This window comes from Dasypus novemcinctus, assembly GCF_030445035.2.
Source record: "Dasypus novemcinctus isolate mDasNov1 chromosome 11 unlocalized genomic scaffold, mDasNov1.1.hap2 SUPER_11_unloc_4, whole genome shotgun sequence".
Taxonomy (NCBI): Eukaryota; Metazoa; Chordata; class Mammalia; order Cingulata; family Dasypodidae; genus Dasypus; species Dasypus novemcinctus.
The window spans coordinates 442,669-465,007 of record NW_026688128.1 but is presented as its reverse complement, the minus strand read 5'-3'; the positions used below and the strand labels follow the sequence as shown (position 1 = coordinate 465,007).

General features: G+C 43.0%; 1 long non-coding RNA gene across 4 annotated transcripts in view; it reads left to right on the top strand.

Annotated features, from left to right (window-relative positions):
* LOC131277393 (uncharacterized) overlaps positions 1–22,339 on the top strand; it is a 72,171-nt gene that overhangs the window by 5,653 nt on the left and 44,179 nt on the right. The window contains exons 1-4 of one of the 4 annotated variants that reach the window (XR_011648139.1): positions 3,418–3,700; positions 4,612–4,765; positions 5,543–5,745; positions 11,688–11,805. This is a non-coding gene — a long non-coding RNA (uncharacterized lncRNA). Of the gene's footprint in view, positions 1–3,417; positions 3,755–4,611; positions 4,766–5,542; positions 5,746–11,687; positions 11,806–22,339 lie in introns of those variants that run through there. The other 3 variants (XR_011648138.1, XR_011648136.1, XR_011648137.1) reach the window with 3 other exon arrangements.

Genomic DNA, 22,339 nt, shown 5'->3' with positions numbered 1-22,339 from the left:
TGAGTACATCTCTGGGCATCGCTGCACCTCATGGTCAATGGTCCACATCATAGCCCACACTCTCCCACGTTTCATCCTGTGGGCCATGGGAGGACATACAATGTCCGGTAATTTTCCCTGCAGCACCACCAAGAACAACTTCAAGTCCCGAAATGCCTCCACGTCTCATCTCTTCCTCCATTCCCCCACACCCAGCAGCCACCATGGCCACTTTCTCCACACCAATGCCACATTTTCTTTGATTCCTTATCACAATAGTTCATGAATAGATTATCAGTAAGTCCACTTTAATCCATATTCTATTCCTTCATCCTGTGGACCTTGGATTGGTTGTGTCCATTCCACATCTATATCAAGAGGGGGCTTAGATTCCACATGGATGCTGGATGCAATCCTGCTTTCAGTTGCAGGCACTCTTGGCTCTATGGTGTGGTGGTCGACCTTCTTCAACTCCATTTTGGCTGAGTGGGGTAAGTCCAATAAACCAGAGTGTAGGAGCTAAAGTCTGTTGAGGCTCAGGGCCTGGCTATCATATGGTCAGTCCAGAGATTCAGATCCTCCGGGTATATATTAAACCCCAGCACCAACTACAGTTCTGGTAAACATAACAGGAAAGACTTGTGAAAAAAGATCACACCTTAGTCTAGCTCCATCACATAGAAACACCAACTCCAAAGAAGGGCCCACTAACATGGCACTGAACTCCATCTGCCATGACCATAGAACCTGTGGGTCTCTGTCATCCTCAGAAGAACCAGTACCTGGGGTTATATCTACTTTATCTGTCTCTGGGACTCTGCTCAGGTGTGCATAAGGGCAAACCCTCTGATAACCTCCCAGCTCTTTTTTGGAGACTCATAGCCATGTAAACTCATTTGTCCTTTCCATTTCCCCCTTGATTCAGGTCAAAAAGCATTTTTAACTCCTGGTATTATATGTAGACTGAGATATTCTGCTGGACCAAGTTGACCCTTGTATTCAGGGTCATTTTCTAGTTAAATCATTAGCTGGTACTTGGTAGTAATCCCTCGGTGCCAGGGAGGCTCATCCCTGGGAGTCATGTCTCACGCTGAGGCAAAGGCAACATATTTATATGCTGAGTTTGGCTTTGAGACTGGCCACCTTTGAACAACATGGAGGCTCTCAGGAGGTAACCCTTAGGCACCCTGCAGCTCTAGGCCTTTTTCTTATTTCAGGTACACATACTCACAAGCATATTCATTAGTATCAAGGGCTAATTGTTGGACCTTCCTTCTTTTTTGGTTTTGCCGTTCACTTAGGGGATTGTTGCTGTCCCTTTAGGGACTGTGATAGAGCTCCCCTGGCTAGGAACTCAGCACTCCCTCAGTTGTTTTTAATTGTATCCACTATGAAAATATCCAGACATTTTTGTGTACCCTGGATATATGCCCTCTAGAACTCCCTGCCAACCGTGTGTCCCTTGTCAATAACATCCCACACCAGTATTCCTCTGCTGCCATTGTTGAACCTCTCTGTGATCCAAAACTTCCTGAAAAGTGAAGCCCAATATGTTGCCAGGTTCGCTTATAAGTAAAATGGAATATAGCGATGAGTTTAAAGGTTAGATATAGGATACATATTAACTTGGAAAAATTAAGGTAAAAACAAATTGGGGTATCAAAAAATTTAAAAATGCAAAAGCTTTGTTTTTGATGTTTTGCCTTCCATCACTGCAATAAGTGTTGACCTGTATGCAGCTTGGCAAGGCAACTACTTGCATCTTTTCCTCAGTGTCTATGTCCTATCTTTTTCTTTTCTGTTTTCTAATTATTAAGCTTATATTCACAAGAGTTTTAGATCACAGTAATTCATATATACCATATACAGTACTCCCACATATCCAACATAAAACCTTTTCCCTTCCACAGCAATAATCTTTTTACATATTCATACTATATATTCTGAAACTGATGTACAGATATTGAGACAATAGCTTTCAAACAAGGTAACATTTGTGTTTACGTTGTGGTTTATATTTTATTCTACACCAATTCTCTAAATTTTTAGTTATCTTATGTTTTACATTATTATTTACATTTTAGCCTATCAGCCCCTATACATTTTTGGTGTAATTTTACATGTCTTATATCCATCCTTACATACCCTTGTGAAACACTTCTATTGCCCACACAGTTACATTAGCTCCATCTATTCAATACCCTTTTCCCCCTCCCCTTAAGGCCCACAGTGACAGACAATCTTCATTGCTTGAAGGGCCATGTTTAGAGATACTTGCAACACTGTTGAGGGCTTGACATGCTCAACTGCCCTAAGCCCAGGGAGCCACCATTTCTCTTGAGAGATACAGTTCCCTCTATTTGATGGCATCAGTCCTCCCCAGGATGTAGGTATACCTTCACTCTCATTATTTGGGTCTCTTTCCAATGATGTAACCCACTATAGCAAAATGAGCATTCACATATTCCCTAGGAGCCTGTCCTGCATCAGATTATCCCCTTGAAGCAACTTAAACAGGTAACGTTCCTTATTACATTTTTGAAAAGGTTTTCTCAGCATTATACTCTCAACCAAATACCTGACAATCTTCTATGTTCATATGTTGCCCCACCTCCCCCCAATTTCTTGGACAATATTACCCATCTGCCCATCCCTAGCCCCCCTTAAGCCTGCAAAGCCCCACCCAAAGGTAATCCTATGCCCCCATTTTATCCCTTACTTGTATAAATACTTACCTCCAGCTTATCATAGAGTTCACCCATGTAGGTGTCAGCTTACATCCTTCCTCTACCCCCCGATTTCCTGTAAGCCTATCATCCAGTCTCAAGCTCTCTGAGGCAGCTTTGTTTACTTATTTCATATCATTGAGGTCATGTAGTATTTGTCCTTCAATACCTGTGTTGCTTCACTCAACATAAGTTTCTCAAGATTCATACATGTTAACACGTGTGTTTGTACTGTATTCTTAAAGCTGAGTAGTATTCCATTGTATGCATGTACTGCATTTTATTTATCCATTCATCTGTTGATGTGCATTAGGGCTGACTCCAACTGTGGCGATAGTGGACATTGGTGTGCATGAATCGGTTTGTGTCCTTGTTTTCAGTTCTTCTGGATATATACCCAGCAGTGGAATTGCTGGGTCATATGGCAAATCTATGGTTAGTTTTTTGAGAAACCACCAAACTGTCCTCCAGAATGGTTGGATCCTTCTGCATTCCCACCAGCAGGGGATGAGTGTTTCCATTCCTCTGCATCCTCTGCAGCATTTGTAGTCTTCTGTTTTTTTCATAGCTGCCAATCCTATGGGAGTAAGATGGTATCTCATTGTAGTTTTGATTTGCATTTTGCTGATAGCTAGACATTTGGAGCATTTTTTCATGTGCTTTTTAGCCATTTCTATTTCTTCTTTGGAAAAGTGTCTCTTTAAATCTTTTTCACATTTTTTTAAATGTGTTGTTTATCTTTTTATTTTCAAGATATAGGAGTTCTTTATATATGCAAGTTAGGAAGGTATTAATTGAGATAAGACACCTGAAAATCACTCAAAACCAGAAATATATCATCTCTCCTCATGACCGACTGTCAAGAAATTCTGGAGACATTAGCCTGGGGTATCCATCCCTAGTCCTCTGTATCTGAATGGTGCAAAACAGATGTGTCTCCAAGAGGAAGCCACTCACATGAGAAAGCAGGAAAGAGCTTCAGCATCAGAACTTAGGTGAATGTGCCTCTGGGCCAGGGATTTGAAGCACTTCCAACATCAGAAGTTCTGGTAAACACTCTTGGGCTTACAGGAGTCATCCTTGGATTGGGTGGAAGGAGGACCTCTCTCCATGGAGGCCACCTCTGGCCTGATGAAAGCATTCCCTGGAGGAATACTGGGGGCCAACTGGGCAGCTGGTGGTGGAGCCTGAAGAGGAAGGCCTGGGGCCCAGCCTCCCTCAGCAGACTGGGTGCACCCCACAGCTGAGGCTGGGATCAAGGGCTCCAGAGAAGAGACCCTCAAGATCCCAGGAGGGGCATGCTGAGCACCCCCACAGAGGATCCTTGGGTCACTTGAAATGTGGGGCATCTGAGGAAGGAAAAAGGACTGAGTAGGAGGGGCCTCTGCTGGTCTCCCTAGTTTTGTGATTTGAAGAATGATCTTCTCACCTCCAGTCCCACTGGGGACAAGGCCCCCACTTCCTGTCACCAACTGTGGCCTGGGGAATGCAGGCAGCAGCAGAGAGCTGCCAGGAAGGAAAGATGGGGGTAGGTGCTGCCCCCAGGGAGGTGGGGGTGGTGGGCCAGGAATGGGTGAAGGGATTGGCAGGACAGTGCCAGGATACAGGGAAACTCCAGAGTTCATGGTCTTGTCTGGTCCCAGCACTGGAGATGCTGTAGAGACAAGGAAATGGGTGGATTTAGAGGCCACAAAGGCAACGCTCTTGAGGCTATCAGGAGCTGTCCTTTACTCATTAGGAAATTGAAAGGTGAAAAAAGTGCTTATTAAAAATTTCTTCACCTACGCAGCTCTAAATATACCCAGGCATAACTAAGATAGTTTTCTCTTAATCCAATCTAACTAGTTACTCTGTGTTCTTAGCTCCCAAAAGGACATCAACCAGACCTTCTCATTTCTGCTTACAGGAATAAGAATAAAATATCAACTGAAGGCAAAACCAGAGAATAGCATCAGAAGCACCAGTATCTGAATCTAAACTGTCACTGATAAATCACGGAAACTGGAACAACAGTTATGAGTTTAACGTGCTTGAGACGACACAGGACTGGAAAATTGCAGGTACCCTCCTCACAAGACCCCTGGAAGGTCTAAAGTCATCACTTGTTTCTTGTTTTGGACTTGCTTTTCTTTTCATCTCTCCCCTGGGTGTTTCCCTATACAAATTCAAGTTCCCATTCTCACTTTGAACTGGTTTTGGGAAGATTATCCCAGTTCCTTGCTTGTGTATTTGCAATAAATCACCTTCTCACTGAGAGACGTGTTTCTTCTTTGTGGTGCTGGAACAGGCATGCCGTTCTGTTGAAATGGCCATTCATATGTCAAGAGAACAGAGCTTTGAATTTCAAAAAGTGAGCAGGCACCTAGGTGGAGGAAATTCAGAATAGCACCTGTCCCTCTAGTGATTTTAGGTTCTAGAACTCCAGATCAGGGTTTTCCCATAAGAGAACTTGCTCCCATTCAGTGAGGCTCCCAGACCTCTGAGTGTGAAGGAGAAAGAAGCACGTGCTATCAGGACAGCCCCTCTCTGAGGAAATCGCTACCAGAAATTCAGCCAGACTCAATATTTGGTGGAGGCATTCAGTCAGCCTCTTGACCAAAGAGCTGTTGTCAAGGAATTCTTTGGAAAAAATACCCCTCAGCATGCTCACGAGCAAATAAGGGATGTTCTTTTGGGTAAGTTCTAGGAAGCACAAGGGCATCATGAAGGTGGTAAATTCTTAAGATTATGTTCTGCATCATCTCTTCAGACTGTTACCAATACTACTATTACTTCTAGCACTATTGGTGATAGAGTAACATATACCTAATTGTATCTCTTCTCCTTCCCCTCTTCAGAAAGAAACCACCCTTCATTGAGTGTTTTACTGAAAACAAATAGCAGCCACTATTCCATGACCATGAAGTATTCATGGACTATGAGCAACATCTTCACCTCAACTTTAAAATGAAGAGCTGAGGGTTCACCATGAGGAATTAGAGAAGATGAATTGGTTGAGCATCTGAGTTTACACCGTTTAAGAAAAAGTCATAAAATCCAGGTAAACCCAATCTCTAAAACCAGCTGAAGTTACCACAAGTGCCCTGGAAACATTGAATCAAGGAGTGAATGCAAAAGGCCTCTGGGCTGGGACCATTAGAGTAACTTCCAGGCTGCCTTGCAGACAGGCTATTTCACTGCTGACTTGGCCATGATGAACTCTACCAAAAAGTTTTTTTACGTTAGACCATTGATTCTAACTGTCCCCATAGGATCTCATTTTTCTTCCAGTAAAATCATAAGTTCTCAGGTACATGAAGTAATGACAAAGGGTGGAGGCAAGCCTCTCTACACTACCACACAACATAAACCCACTACCATTTAATACTCTTGTTATGTGGTTTTTTTCTAGAGAGAAATTCTTCCTGCATCCAAACTTTCTCATACCTATTGTAGCCCTCTCACATATCTAGATGTACCTCTAAGAAGACCCCTTCCTCAACTTTCCAACCTACCCCACCAATTTCCAGGTGAGAGGTTCTTGGTGGAGTCCAGTGATTTCTCCTTCCTCGAGATTCATCTCAAATCTTGTTCCAAGAAGATGGGTCAAATGTGAATTTCTATGGATTTGAAGGATATCAGGGACCCTGATAACACACCACCTTATCCTAAGTGCTTACCTTTTTTTTTTTAAGATTTATTTATTTATTTAACTCCCCCCTCCCCTGGTTTTCTGTTCTCTGTCTATTTTGCTGCATCTTGTTTGTCCGCTTCTATTGTCTTCAGTGGCACGGATGTGGGTGGTGCCATTCCTGGGCAGGCTGCACTCTCTTTCGCACTGGGTGGCTTTCCTCATGGGCACACTCCTTGTGTTTGGGGATCCCCTTCATGGGGGACACCCCTGGGTGGCATGGCACTCCTTGCGTGCGTCAGCACTGCGCATGGGCCAGCTCCACATGGGTCGAGGAGGTCTGGGGTTTGAACCATGGACCTCCCATGTGGTAGACAGATGCCCTAACCACTGGGTCAAGTCCACCACCCCTAAGTGCTTACCTTTTGAAGTCACCTCGGTACACTTGGACATGGACCACTGCTATCTGACAACCTCTAGCAAAGATTCAATTCTACGCCCTGAGAGTGAACCGCTGCCAACAGATTCTCAGGAATCCACGGAAAGGGTGGAGAAGTTTGAAATTCAACAGGACTAAAATGGAGCACTCAGACATTCTATGGGGGGGGCAGAGGGCAGTTGGGCTTGAAGTGGGGGAGGATAGAACTTCATCCAGGACTCTGACAGGGGAATTGCAGGTGGTCCCTTCAAAGTATACTGGGACAGCACAATTATTAGGGACTTTGTTAGAGCAATTTAGTGATTCTTCCTAATTCATAGCACAAAGACTTCTTCCTAGGTTCTATACTTAAATTATTTATAAATAAACATTGGTTTGTGCTGGAAGACCCCTCCACATCAAAGAACTCCAGGCTTGTAGGCTTACAGGAAAAATCTATGCTTTTTTTCTCATTCATTGGTAGTTAAGTATTTAAAATTTTCATTTCAATGATTTTGATTGCTTTTAACAGGTAAACATTGCATGGTGCGAAAGTCAAATTTGGCACAATGGAATATGTAGTGAGAAGTCTTCCACCCACCCACTTCCCCTGGCATCCCAGTCCACATCAGCAGAGGACGCTAATGTTTTTGCTCTTTTTGCATCTTTCCAGGAAAATATCATGCAACTAAAAGCAAATGTGATGTAAATTCGTTATAAACATTTTATGTTTATTTCTGATTTTAAACAGTTTATACAAGAGTATATATTTGTTATCTAGTGTCAGTTTTACTGCAATTACTGTCTTTCAGCTGGTAGCTTGTTTTCAAGTCTTCTTTCCTTAGCATATGCTACAAGGAGAAGTTCTTCAATTAATAAAACCTTTAAAATATCCCTAAGAATAATGTTCCCAGTTTTAGCAAATAAAAAAATAAACCCCGGTAAATTTTGAAATTCAGTAAACAATGAATTATATTCTAGCATAAGTATGTCTCAAATTGTATATGACATATATGCTAATTCACATTGTTTTTATGAGATTTAAGTTTAAGTTAGGTGTCCTCTATTTCATCTGGCAATGCTACATAAGAAGTGTAACCCATTATGTTTTTAATGTTTACCCCATAAAGAAAAAGAAAGCACTGAACCTACAGTAAAGACAACTGAATTTGTATCTATGCTCCCCCCAAACACACAATTTTTACATTTCTACTGAATCAGAAAACAGTCACAGGAAGTATTACAAAGTCTGGATTTTTATTCTACTTCATTGTTAAGAAGCCTGCTAAGAATTTTGCCTCAAGTTTAAGGACTCAAGAAAGCCATGAGCTAGTTTCTGGACTCAGATTATCAAATGTCCTGATGAAAGCTATTAAAAAAAAAACCTTCAAACAAAATCTTACTGAGTCCACATTTACTGTACATATTAAATAAACTCACTAAAATATATTCTAATATGGGAAAAGTCCTAGGATACAACCAGCAATGGAGTTCAGAGAAAGCATAGCTTTGAAGGAGTTTCCAGATCCCAAATACTTTGCCAGGATGGTTCTATAAGGAACCCTGCTTCTGAATAGGAAAAAGGGCATATTCTTTGAAAGGCCATGAGCCAGAAGAAAACAAATGCAGCCAAGGCATGCATAAGCAATCCTTCCAATCTGAGGACATGGCCCTAGGCTAGACCTCTTCTAAAACACTTCACGGAGGACCCTATCTCAGGGCATGGGACTGTCCTCCACATCTGTGAGTCTAAACATCATGAGTGGTCCTTTCCCACATGCTTTCTCCCAGAGCCAGGGATGGCTGCTCGGGTTCCTGGAGAAGAGGCATGGCCTGAACACGCATCACAGAGACTTAGGTGGCTCCACCTCCTGCCTCTCCTCCATGGCCCTCCCAGGACCTGGTCCCTGCGGGACCTGGAAGCTTGGTGCTTGCACATGTGGCTGTGGGGGCAGGGCTCTGTCACCTGTTTTCTGGTCCTCCAACCACCTCTGATGTCAGTTGGGAACCGGTTCCAGAAGGGAAATGTATGTGCACAGGGAGATGGACGAGTCCATAACTGTGAACCCCAGGGCCTGTGGGGGAGGGGTTGTCCCATCACCCTAGTCCCACCACTTCCACCTGCTTTTCTATGTCAGTTGTATAAAAAATAAAGGTGAAGAGTGTGCCAACTCATGACTTCCTAGTGGTGTCTCTGGGCTCAGGACTGTGTGTGCTCCTGTGAATCAGGAGCTGCTCCCTAAGGCTGTGGCTCTGCCCTCACTTGTCCCTTCCACTGTGGGGGGAGCATCTATACTGTGGGAGGGTGAGGGTGAAGCACTGTAGATCAGACCGGCTACATTTGTTCAACTAGATGGTATAGAGTTAAATTAACTTTAAATTGTTAATAATGTGACCTAAGTCTATATCTGTTACATTGTAATAATACAAAAAATGAGGGAAAATATTTCAGTGTATAAAATACCTTCTATTGAGGAAAGAGGGAACACTAAACATTAAGTGCAAATCAGCATATCTTGGATATTTCACTATATTACTTTTTAAGGTAGAAATATTAACCAGTGTTCATGATGAAACCATTATTTTATCATGAATGCGAGAGTCTTTGCTTCATGGAATAATAAACAGTTTTTCAAGGTCTGGTGTCAATTGTGATGGATTTTCAAGCTCAGGTTATATATAATATAAGATTTGGGCAAAATGGACAAAAGTATGTGAGAGTCAATCGACTAAATCCAATTTACAAAAGATAATGTATATTTTCTAACTACTTGTAAAATTTGTTCTGCACATGTCGTATGCTATTAAATGATTGAAATGTATTCTCTATATATATACATGCACAGAATTATTTTAGAGAGAGTTGGTTCACAGTGTTAAACCTGGCTACATACCACTACTTTCATAACTGGGGCTTTAACTACTTTTATGATTGTATCCAGGAGCTGAGTTCCTCCGGGTGGAAGTGTTTCGTGGGGTTGTTAGCAGGTCAGTTAGTGTATCTGAGGATAGAAGGATGTTTTGTACCTGATTGTGGGTATGCAGAGAAGAGGTTGATTGTGTATCTGAAAATGTGATATTCTCTACATGTATTGGTGGGCCTCTTATGGACTGTAGAAATTCAGGGTATGTGAGCTCTATTGTGCATGTCTTTGGGAACTGTGTTCCTATGAATTGAAAGTTTGACACTCGTATTTGCATTTCATAGGTTGGTTGGAATGTGATAGATACCTTGAGATCTGTGAATCAGTGGTGTCTGTGTGGATATTTGGGGTTAAGTGGAGGACCTATTTTTTCAGTGAGCCTGAGGCTTTGGATTCTTGGATCCTGTGAGATGCAGTGCATGTATATCAAGGAATAGGTGTTATGTATTTGCAGTTTGAGGCTATGGAAACATTATATGCTGTGTGTGCTTTCCCCATGACTCTGGGAATTTTGTGTGTTTAAGTTTGGAATTGCCTCTGCATATGCATATGGGCAATGCTAGGGAACATGTCAGTATATTAGTTGGTAGGGACTGTGTATCTTCTGTATATTGGTTGGATGTGTGGAATCATTGAAATGTACTCAGGGTATGTTGAGTGGTGATGTATGTTTGGGTGACTTTCAGGAGTTGTGCGTAGATATTTTGGTGTTGAAGGGAAACTGTATAATAGTGTGTGAAGCTGGCAGATGTATATGTTCAGATGGAAGGATTGTTGTGTTTCATGTGCCTATTCTGAAAGATGCTGGAGATAGGTTGATGATCATTAGCAAGTGTAGGGACTAAGTAAATGCCAGAGCTGTATTTGTATTTGGTGATACAGGGTGGTATTTTTTCATATTTGTATTGTATAGGGGAATGGTGGGTAAAATTGAGGCATGTGGTACATTTTACGTGTAATGAGTGTGTACTCTGGGTCACAGTGATTTGGATATATATTTCCCAGTAGTATGTTATTGAAGCTTTCAGTAGAGAGTTATTAGTATGTCTTGTGGGCACTTAGTATGTGTATATATATCTCATTGAATGGTGGGGTTGTGTGTTTATACATGGAAGTGAACATCTTAGTGTGCTTGAGCTGATCTCACAAATCCCACACCATGGTTTTGCTTAAACAGCTTATGTTGATGTCTCATTTGAGACTGGAGTCCAGGTCAAAGTGTGGGGAAAGCTTGCTTCCTCTGAAAGCCTGTAACATTCTGGTTCATCTTCTGGGAATCCTTGCAGTTCCTTGGATTGTTTCTCAGCCTCTGGTCAGTTGGTGATATCCTTTCCTTCCTAGCTTCTGTGACTTCTTGCTTCTCTTCCTAAGGCCTACAGCCATGTGGAGCAGGACCCACCCACAATTTTAGATGGGCCACGCATGACCTGAAAATGAAAACCAGAGGAAATCCTGTTAACACTGGGTTGACAGCCACAGGAAAGTGGATTAAGGTTAAACACAGGTCTAAATTGCAGTGCCTAATTCAATCTACCACAGTGGGATGATTATATGTATTGGAAGTATGTCTAAAATTTTGAGTTGTGGGAGTGGGGGTATCTAAAACCCCCACATAAAAACCACAAAGACACAATGTGGGGAGAGACAGAGGGTGTGCCTTGACCTGGGAGGATGGAGCGTGGTCTGAGGGCTGCAGACCACATCCTGGCATTGCAGCCCACATGTTGGATGTGAAGATTGAGGCCTGGAGGCAACAGCCCTCAACCTGGGGGCAGGACATGTCTTACCCTCCTCTTCCCATCTCAGGTCTTCACTGAGTGGCCCTTATGGCCAGGCTCCCTGATGCCTCAGACTCTTCTACTCTCCAAAGGCTGGTGACAGGCCCTTTTCCCTTCAAATTCTACACCAGGGCATGGGGTCACATGGGCCCTGCCATAATGCACTAGTAAGGTCTGAGGAGACTCTGAAGGTTATTTTGCCACCACTGGGAAACTGCCCCTAAAAGGAAGTCTTCCTGATTTCTGTTGCAGGAATGTGGGACTGAAGGTGGAGGTTTGTTCCAAAGGCCAAGGAAGGAGGCTGAGGACCTGCAGATGTGGAAAGCAGAGCATGCTGCATGGAGCCCAGACAAGGCCTGAAAGAGGCCAGGTATCAGGGGTGAGGTCAGAAAAAGGATTGGTTCTGCAGTAGCAGGTGGAGAGAGCATGTGAGGGATGAGAAGACCCCCAACCCCAACCCTAACCCTAATACCCACACCTCCCCTTTTCCCAGACTCACCTTCTGGCTGCTGCTTCCTCAAGCTGAAAGCCCTGTGGTATCATCAGCCCAGAGCTTACCAATCTAGGTTCTGGCTGCAGGCCAAGTTCCCTGTTTACCCATCCTTCCATCAGCAAACATGTCTTAATAGGAAGGCCCCAGATGAGAAATGGGTATTAAAGCAAACCCAGTATCTCATCATTGGGCATCTAGAAACCATAAGGTTGAGAAACCTGCTCAAACATTGGGACAGATGTGGCTGGAGGCAGCCCTAACATGAACTAGCCATAGCAGCAGGGGAAGCAGCAGTGGGAGATGAGAATATCCTCTGGGTGAGGAAACTGCTGCCCCTGTTGAGAGGGGTCACCTGGAAAAGGCCTCGATGGAGAGGTCCTGACCTTGGAGGGCCAGCATTGTTGGAGGTAGGTCCATCCCAGGGAGGTACCTGAGCTGTCCTCCCTGTGGTGGGTGCCTTCTCTGCATTCTGCCCTTCCCTAGCTTCAGGGAACATAATCAAGAGGGAGCCTGGGGTCAGGGCTAGAGCAGAGCCTCTGCTTCCAGAAAGCCTAGCTCAAATTTGGTTCCTGCATGTTGATTCCATGCCCTTTGCACCTGTTTCAGTAGTCTTCCCCCTCTGAGCCAGGTCTCACTTCTTTGTGAAATGAGGATAACACTGCTAGCTCTGTAGAGCTGTAAATATTATGGTGAGTACATTCAATTTATAGGAGCTGTGATTGGCATATTGTGAGTTCTCATAAAAATGTTCCTTCTTACTTTTACTAGGTAGAACCCAACTGCCCAGTCCCCTAATGCACTACACTCCACTCTGATTCCAAACAAAATTAATTACAAAACCCTCTGTGATTTCTATCCTTTAGCACTGGGACCTGACCCATTCAGCTCTGAATTCTGCACAGCAGCCTTCACAGTGTTTGCACAAAGGACACCACAAGGAATTGTTTGCTGAATAAGGATTCAATGACCTGAGAATGGTTTTAGCTGCCCCCGAGGGTCAGAGTGCAGTAACATGCAGTAACAGTCTCTTCTAAACTTGGTGATTTAGAAGTCACTGCTACCTGTGGCAGAAGGCAAAATGACAGAGTGCTTCCCTCCAGGCCTCCTTACCCTTCCCCTTGTCACACTGCAGTGCCTCCCACTCTGCCTCTGGGACCTGGTTCTGGGACTTCCCCTTGAACGTCAGTCAGTGACAGGTGCATGTGCTCATGCTCTCCTCCTGAGGGTGAGATGTCGGCCAGACTGCTTTTCTTTAGTCTACCCTGACATGTGAAGGAGTCTAGATCAGAGGAGAACTTCCAGAAGAGCCAATCTGCAAACCCCCACCCTCAGACACCTGCAGGAAATCTACACCTATGGCTGTAATCAGTTGAGCTTTGCAGTAGATTGTTTATCTGAACAATTGTGGCAATGGATAAGTGGTATACCTGGAAAATATCTTGAACCTCAGTGCCCAGATGCAGATATCCCAGGAAGAGGATTCCAGTGTAGGGTAAATATTTTTATGTGAGGAAATTGACTCTCTCTTTGAGCATTTAATTCTTCTCTTCCATTTTCAATCACGGGTTTTTTGTTAACACTCAACCTTATTTTCATTCCCCTGTTTCTATCTGCAGAGTCCACTAGGATTATAGCACTAAATCTCATTGCTGAGTGTACATTTCAGAATTAGTTTGCATGTGAGTCCAGGCTAGAGATATTTGTTTATATCTGGTTTCCTGCACTTTATGTAAGACCTGCATGAGGCATCTTTACCATGACATTGATGCTCCATAAACAGTTGTTGAGTGAAGAAATGGGATATATCTGTTTGAATCTCTAAAATGCAAACTGGAATTCAGAGGTTATTGAACAAGATGGTTAGTAAAGAACCTCTGTAAAAGGATAGGTAAATGGGTATGGGCAGAGGGAGTAGTCAAATTGTGACATAGACCCCAAAACTGTCTCAGCTGGCCAGGTGGACTGTGGCTCTAGAAAGTCTGCCATTTCCTCAGTTGAACTGAGTTATCCAGATGTTTCTCACATGCTTCCATCAGGAAATGGATTATGAGCCTCCTGGGAAAGGGCAAGGCCTGGAGAAAGTGGCTCCCAGTCCTGACAATCTCTGCAAGTGCTGCCATCTAGGCTGTCTCCCACATACATTCCCATCTACTAGAGACTGGAGGCCTTCCATGCAGATGCAGAGAGATCTGTGGCCCTTGACACTCTCCACAAAACTCATCCCTTTTTAGGCTCAGAACCATTGCTTGATATGCATTATTTTTTTATTGTATTTTCTTGAAGATACATATATTATGAATAATATTACATCTAAAAACATAAGAGGGTCTCATTAACAACAGCCCACCCCTCCATGCATTCTGAGTGTGTGTGTGTGTTCTGCAGGTTGTGTGCATGTTGGTGTGTTTATGGATATGGGGGTTTCTGTGTATGTAAGCTGTGCTAGTACATGTGAATTCAAAAGGTGGGGACCACGGGTGTGTCAAAGTGAACTTTAGATGGTAAATACATGTGTGGGGTTGTGCTGGAGGTTTCTGTATATACATGAAGACTTGTGAGCTGGTTGTCCTAGGGCTGTGGACAACTTATGTGAAAATTCATGGAGTTTGTAGGTAGATTCTACAGGTTTGGAGAATGCAGGAAGCTCAGGCAAACTCTGGAGTGTGTGTTAATTCACAAGGCTATGTTTACTCTTCTAATGCATTCATTGGAGGATTGGCCATTAGTAATTTGTGGGTATTCATGGAACAAAGCAAGTCAAGTGGCCTCCTCTGGGTTGAACAGGGAGGAGATTGTAGTATTTTCTCATCAAAGACACTGTAGAAAGGAACAGCAAATATTCTGCCTAGCAGCACAGTGGACCACTTTCGAAACTTTTGCATGTGTGTGTTTTGGGGTGGCTCTGTTTATTTTGAGGGTAAAGTGGGATATTGTATATGTGTCTCTTTGTGAGGTGCGAATTGGGTCTGTGTCTATTCAGAGTGTAGGCATTAAATACGTGCTCACACTGCCTGGGTGGGAGTTCAGGGCATTTGTTTTTGGTGTGGACCAAATTTGGAGAGGAGTGACTGGATTTTGTGGGGGGCTGGGTTTGTGAAGGTGAACATAATAGCGGGGCCTATGGGCACATTCTGTTCATAGTTTGTCAAGATGGAGGTTTGTGTGAGTTTTGTATTTGGGGTGTGAGGTTATTGTGTCCATTTAGGTGAAAGAGGGGGTGTTGTGTGTGAGATTTAGGAGAATGTGGAAAAGTTGCTCTTTGTCTTCAGGTTCTGAGGCATCATACCTAGATGTGTGTTCACGGGATTTGGGGGACTGACTGTTCCTTAAGTACTTGGTAATATCTGAGTTTATCTTGAATGCATTTGGTTGTTGTCAGAGTCTATGGGATTGATTTTGGGGTTTTGTGAGTTTTGGTTTATTTTTTATGGGATATGAGGATATGTTTACTACTAAGTGCTTGTTTGTCCATAGATGTTTAGAGATTGTGTTTTTGTACTAAAGATTATTTTTTACTGGGAATTGTGGGGTTTATATAAATATATTTTTTAAGTTACATTCAAAAAATATGGGGTGCCCATATAGTCCCCACCCCCTCACCCCACTGCTCCCACATCAACACCTCTTTCATCATCAAAGCACATTCAGTGCACTTGGTGAATACATTTTGCAGCACTGCTGCACCACATGGACAGTGGTTTGCATAGTAGTTTACACTCTAACCCAGTCCACCCAGTGGGCCAGGGCAGGACCTACAATGTCCAGCCACTGTCCCTGCAGTACCACCCAGCACAACTCCAAGTTGTGAAACTGCACCCACATCATATCTCTTCTTCCCTCTCCCTACCCTCAGCAGCTACCATGGCCATTTCCTCCACATTAATGGTACATTTTCCTCCATTACTAATCACAACAGTTCCAGAATAGAATATCAGTAAGTCCACTCGAATGCATACTCTATTCCTCCATCCTGTGGACCCTGGGATGGTTATGTTCACTCCACCTCTTTATTGAGAGGGGGCTTAGATTCCACATGGATGATGGATGCAATTCTCCTGCTTGCAGTTGTAGGCCCTCTTGGCTCCCTGGTGTGGTGCTTGACCTTCTTCACCTCCCTGTTTGCTGGCTGGTGTAAGTTCATTAAAATAGAGGGTAGGAGCTGCAGATCTGTTGAGGTTCAGGGCCTGGCTATCACATGGACAATCCAGAGATTCAGGTCCCCTTAGCATACACCAAATCCCAGTGCCAACCACAGGTCCAGTAAAAGAAACAGGATTGGCTTCTGAACTCAGGTTCAACTCCATCCCACTCAGGAACACCAACTCCAAAGTAGGGCCAAGAGACTTGGCACTGAACTCCATCTGCCATGACCACAGAACCTCAAGGTCTCTAGAGCCCTCAGAAGAACCAATACCTGGGGTTGTATCTACTTTGGCTGTCTCTGGGACCCTGCTGAGGCATGCATAAGAGTGACCCCTTTGATGAACTCCTGACTCTGTTTTGGGGACTCATAACCATATAAACTCATATTTTTTGTACAAGGGACTCATTGGAAGGTCTGGCAAATATATAATTAGTGTCAGAGGTTCTTCAGGCTTCCGTGCATTTGTGTGATTGTTACCATGTATATCCATTAGGCAAGGGAATGTCTTGCATGTGTCTGGTTGTTGTGGGACTGTGGTTTGTGTGTCTGCAGATTGTAGGTAGATGGTTGCTATGTAGTTGCTGGCACAGGGTGTCTTTTTTGTTTAATATTATTACTATTTTTTTTAAAGATTTATTTATTTATTTAATTTCCCCCCTCCCCTGGTTGTCTGTTCTTGGTGTCTATTTGCTGCATCTTGTTTCTTTGTCCGCTTCTGTTGTCGTCAGCGGCACGGGAAGTGTGGGCTGCACCATTCCTGGGCAGGCTGCACTTTCTTTTCACGCTGGGCGGCTTTCCTCACAGGCGCACTCCTTGCGCGTGGGGCTCCCCCACGCAGGGGACACCCTTGCGTGGCTCGGCACTCCTTGCGCGCATCAGCACTGCGCATGACCAGCTCCACATGGGTCAAGGAGGCCCGGGGTTTGAACCGCGGACCTCCCATATGGTAGACAGATGCCCTAACCACTGGGCCAAAGTCCATTTCCCAATATTATTACTATTGAAATCATGGAAATGCTTTAATAATGATCGAAGTGATGAATGTACAACTTTGTGATTGTACCAAATACCACTATTTGTATGTTTTGGATTAATTGAATGATTTGTTAATATGTAATAATACAATTAACTCATTTTAAAAATAAGTATTATCAATGTATGATTCCCTGCTATATAAATAGAAGTAAAAACACATTTTTCTGAAAACTGCTTTAATATAAGTTAGAGAGTTGCATGTGGAAGAAAGGGATCCCTCATTAGCTGATGGTGTGAGTGGAGAATGGTGGAGCCCTGTGGAGGACAGTTTGGCATTTCCTCAGCAAGCTAATGACAGAACTGCCATTTTCTCCAGCAATCCCACTTCTGGGTATATAACAGGAAGAATTGAAAGAAGGGACACGAACGGATCTATGAACACCAATGTTCATAGCAGCATTATTCGCTATTGCCAAAAGATGGAAGCAACCCAAGTGCACATGAATAGAAGGATGGATAAGCAACAGTGGTGTATACATACCATGGAACATTACTGAGGTATAAGAAGCAATGCAGTATTAACACACAGGATAACCTGGATGAATCTTGAAGACCTCATGTTAAGGGAAGTGGGCCAGGCACTGAAGGGCAAATATTACATGACCTCACTCATTTGATTAAGCCATTTGAGCAGTCTCATAGAGCGAGTGTCTCCAGGGGACACAGAGGGAATAGGGGTTGTGAGCCTATGCCCATATGGGCAGTAACTAGGATAAGGTGGAAGGGTGTCGTTGTGTAGTGTATGAGGAAGACAGTGGTGCGGCGATGATATTGAGATCAGCAGTGCTGGTCTGTGAGTCGGGTAGAGTGGGGGTTTGGACTATCCATGGGTTGGGAGGAGGGTCGAGGGAAGGAACAGATGAACTGGGGATTTGCAGATCTGTGCTTAAAACTACAATGTTAGGAATATTCTTTTAGCAAATATGGCAGGGGAAGATTACTGGTGTAGGTATTGGATGGGAGTGGTATACAGGAGAGGTTGTACCTGGGGCAGGTTTCTCTGGAATATGTAAGTGCTCATCTTGTCATTATGTGTTATCTCAGTGGGTAGAGACCCACACAATAAGCAAGAAAATATTAAATCCCAATCCAGGGGAGTCATGCTATGTTCTCAAATAGAGGGGCAAGAGTCTCTCAAGAACATAGGCAGTGTTTAATAAAAGAAAAGACACTCAATATTATTTGCAAGTAATTATGAGTCATACTCTTCAGAAAGTGAAACAGATGGTACCATAAGTGCTGGGGGTGGGGGAAGAAAGAATAAATAGAAGGAACACAGGACAGTTTTAGGGCATTAGAATTGTTCTGCCTGATCTTTTATAATGGGAGACTGGAAATTTAGTGTACTAAATAGTAGAAGACTTTAGAAAACAGAAAAATATTTATTATTGTGTTTTGAATTTTGATTCCCAATACAAATAACTTTTAATGAATTTGAGTACATTTTGGTCAAAATATGCCAAAACCCAGAGGCTAAATCACAGAAATATTCCATACACTGAAATATCCTCATACTAAATTACTCTTTATGCCTGCAAAGTATTTTGGTTAATTGATGTTTTAACAGACAGACTTACCCCCTCATTGATTCTCATAATTCACTGGTAGATTCCAGATGGTTTCTTTGGCTATATGATGATTGTGCACATGATTTCCAAGCTTTAAAACACATTTCTTTTTTAACTTTTTAATCGCCCTTGTAAAGACTGTTGAATAGAAATGGTAATGACTGCTCTTCTTTGTCTTTTTCCTAGTGTTAGGGATATGGTGCTAGCATGCAGCTGGTACTTGTGATGTTTGCTCTAAATCTGTTGGATGTATTTCTTTTAGGTTATGGAAGTTCTATTGATAATAAGTGGAAACTGTTACCACAGGCTATTTTCATCTGTTTATGTTTTCATAAACATTTTGTTTTTGATAAGTGTTCTGTAAGGATAATATTTTTTAAAATTTCATCAGAAGTATGAGGGATTTGCTTATAACTCACCCCTCCCCCTCCCACAAGTTTCCCTCTGAGTAGCGTCTTACAATTGTGTGGTACATTTATTACAATTGATGAATAAAACATTAAAGCATTACTACTAACCAAGGTCAATAGTTTACACTGCAGTTTACACTGAATTCCAATGCCTTAAAAATGCCCTATTTTCTACCTAGTATTCCCAGCCCCTCCCCTCAGAACCTCTGCTAAGCACTATCTTTGCATCAATGTTACATGTTCTTCCATTGTTACAATATTAATGTTTACTTTGTCCATGGTTGTTGACCACCTTAATTGGTTCTTTCCTACACCGTACTTTTTTTGGGTTTTGATGCCCACTCTGTCTCAGATTCAGAGGGGGTTTAGATATAATGGGGCAGATGGAAAGGGCTGTTTTGCTTGCAGTTGTAGATACTCTGTTTCAGATGACAGTTGTCCTTCATCATCATTTCGCCCAGTGTCTTTGGCAGATGCCTACAGGTGAAACACAACACTGACCTTAGGATTTTGGAGCAAAACCCTGCCATCCTCTGCAGATAACTACTCCCCTTTTGAGAAACAGCTTTTGGCCTGCTGCTGGGCCTTAGTAGAGACTGAATGCTTAACTATGGGCCATCAAGTTACCATGAGACCTGAGTTGCCTATCACGACCCACCAAACCATTAAGTCAAGAGGGCATAGTAGCACTCCATAATAAAGTGGAAGTGGTATATATGAGAAGGGCTTGAGTGGGTCGTGAATGCATGAGAAAGTTACATGGGGAAGTAGCCCAAATGCCCATGATCACCACCACTGCCATGTCACTTTCTCCTTCCCAGCCCACAGCTTTGGCCTCTTGGTGAGTCCCTTACAATTATTTGACTGAGAAAGAGAAAACTCAGGCCTGGCTTACAGATGGTTCTACATGATATGCAGGTACCACCCAAAAGTGGACAGCTGAGCATTGCAGCCCCTTTCTGGGACATTGCTGAAGGACAGTGGTGAGGCAAATCCTCCCAGTGGGCAGAACTTTGAGCAGTGCACCTGGTTGTTCATTTTGCTTGGAAGGAGAAACGGCCAGAAGTGCATTTGTACACTGATTCATGAACTGTTGCCAATGGCTTGGCTGGATGGTCAGGGACTTAAAAGAAGCATGATTGGAAAATTGGTGAGAAGGAGGTCTGGGGAAGAGTTATGTGAATTGACCTTTTTCAGTGTGCAAAACACATGAAAATTTTTTGTCCCATATGAATGCTACCAGAGGGTAACTTCGGCAGAGAAAGATTATAATAATCAAGTGGAAAAGATGGCCCAGTCTGTGACTAATGCTCAGCCTCTTTCTCCAGCCACTCCTGTCATTGCCCAGTGGGCTCATGAACAAAGTGGCCATGGAGGTAGGGATGGAGGTTATGCACGGGCTCAGCAACACGCACTTCCTCTTACCAAGGCTGACTTGACTACATCCACTGCTGAGTGCCCAGTCTGCCAGCAGCAGAGACCCACACTCAGCCCCCAATAGGGCAACATTCCTTGAGGTGACCAGCCTGACACCTGGTGGCAGGTTGACTCTATTGGACTACTTCCACCATGCAAGGGGCAGTGATTTGTTTTAACTGGAATAGACACATACTCTGTATATGAGTTTGCATTTCCTACATGCAATGGCTCTTCCCAAACTAGCATCCGTTGACTTACTAAATGTCTTATCTACCGCCATGGCATTCCACACAGCATTGCATCTGCTCAAGGAACTAATTTCCCAGCAAATGATGTGCAGGAATGGGCACATGCCTATGGAATTCCGTAGTCTTACCATGTTCCCCAGCAGCTGAAGCAGCTGGATTGATAGAATGGTGGAATGGCCTGTCAAAGACTCATTAACAGTGCCAACTAGCTGGCAATACCTTGCACGGCTGGGGCAATGTTCTCCAGGAGGCTGTGTATGCTTTAAATCAGCATCCACTTAATTGTGCTGTTTCTCCCACAGCCAGAATCCATGGGTCCAGGAGTCAAGGGGTGAAAATGGGAGGGCACTGCTTGCTCTTACTCCTAGTGACCCATGAGGACAATTTTTGCTTATAATCTTTTTGCTTCCATAGTCTTAGTAGTGATGTTCCCATCCTTTCTCCTGGTTTTGGTAATTTAGTCCTCTTTTACTTCAGTTGAGCTCAAGATTTGACTATTTTATTGATCTTTTCAACATAATATTGCTTTTTATTGGTTTTCTCATATTTCATTGGTTTCCTTTCTGTTGTTTATTATTTCCTTTCTTCTCTTTGCTTTGGACTTAGTTTGCTTTTCTCTACTATCTTAAGATGAAGTTTAACTTACTGATTTGAGGAGCTTATTTTCTGATTTGAGCATTCAAGCAATAATGTTCACTCTGAGCATTACTATAATGTGTTACACGTGTTACTCTCAACCCTGTTCATTTCCACTCTATTACAATTAACCAAATTATATCACTACATACATGTCATCAGCTCTCATTCTGAACCCTCATTCCATTTCTTAGTAACCCATACTCCAGAGTTTATTTCTATGAGTTTACTCATCCCCAGGAGTCATAAAGCATGCTGGGGTGAAGTTATTGCATTTATATGCTGAGTTTGGCTTAGAGACAGGCCACCTTTGAGCACAGGGTGGTTCCCACTAGCTAACTCTTAGGCATTGTACAAGAGTAGGCTAAGTTTCAATTTCAAGAGTGAAGGCTCACAAGCATACTCATCAATATCAAGGGCCCATCAATGGACCATCCTCCTTCACTAGTCATTGCCTCTGTGACTAGTTGGGGGATTCTTGCTGTTCCATTAGAGAAAGTGGCAGAGCTCCCCACAATGGGAATTTGATATTCTTGAGTTATTGTGTGAATCTCCACTCACTGTAAAAATGCCCCATGAACACTAAAATACATTTTATGCCTTATATGTATGCCTGGGTGAGCTTCCTCCCATATATCCCCCACACTGACACCCCACACCAATGCTCCTTCCCTACCATATTTGAAACCCTTCTGTGACCCAAAACTTCCTTAAAAATGAAGCCAAGGATAGCACCAAGTATAATTAACAGGAAAATGAAATAATGATAGGTTTCAATGTAAGAAATAAAATACATGATAATTTAGAGAAATTAAAATTTTAAAATTGGGATATTAAAAATATAATGAAAACTATTTTTTAAAAACTTTTGTATGTTTTTCCTTTCATCACTGTAATATATCATCCTGCATGTACAGTGATCTTATTTTCTGTAAGATCATTCCTGGACAT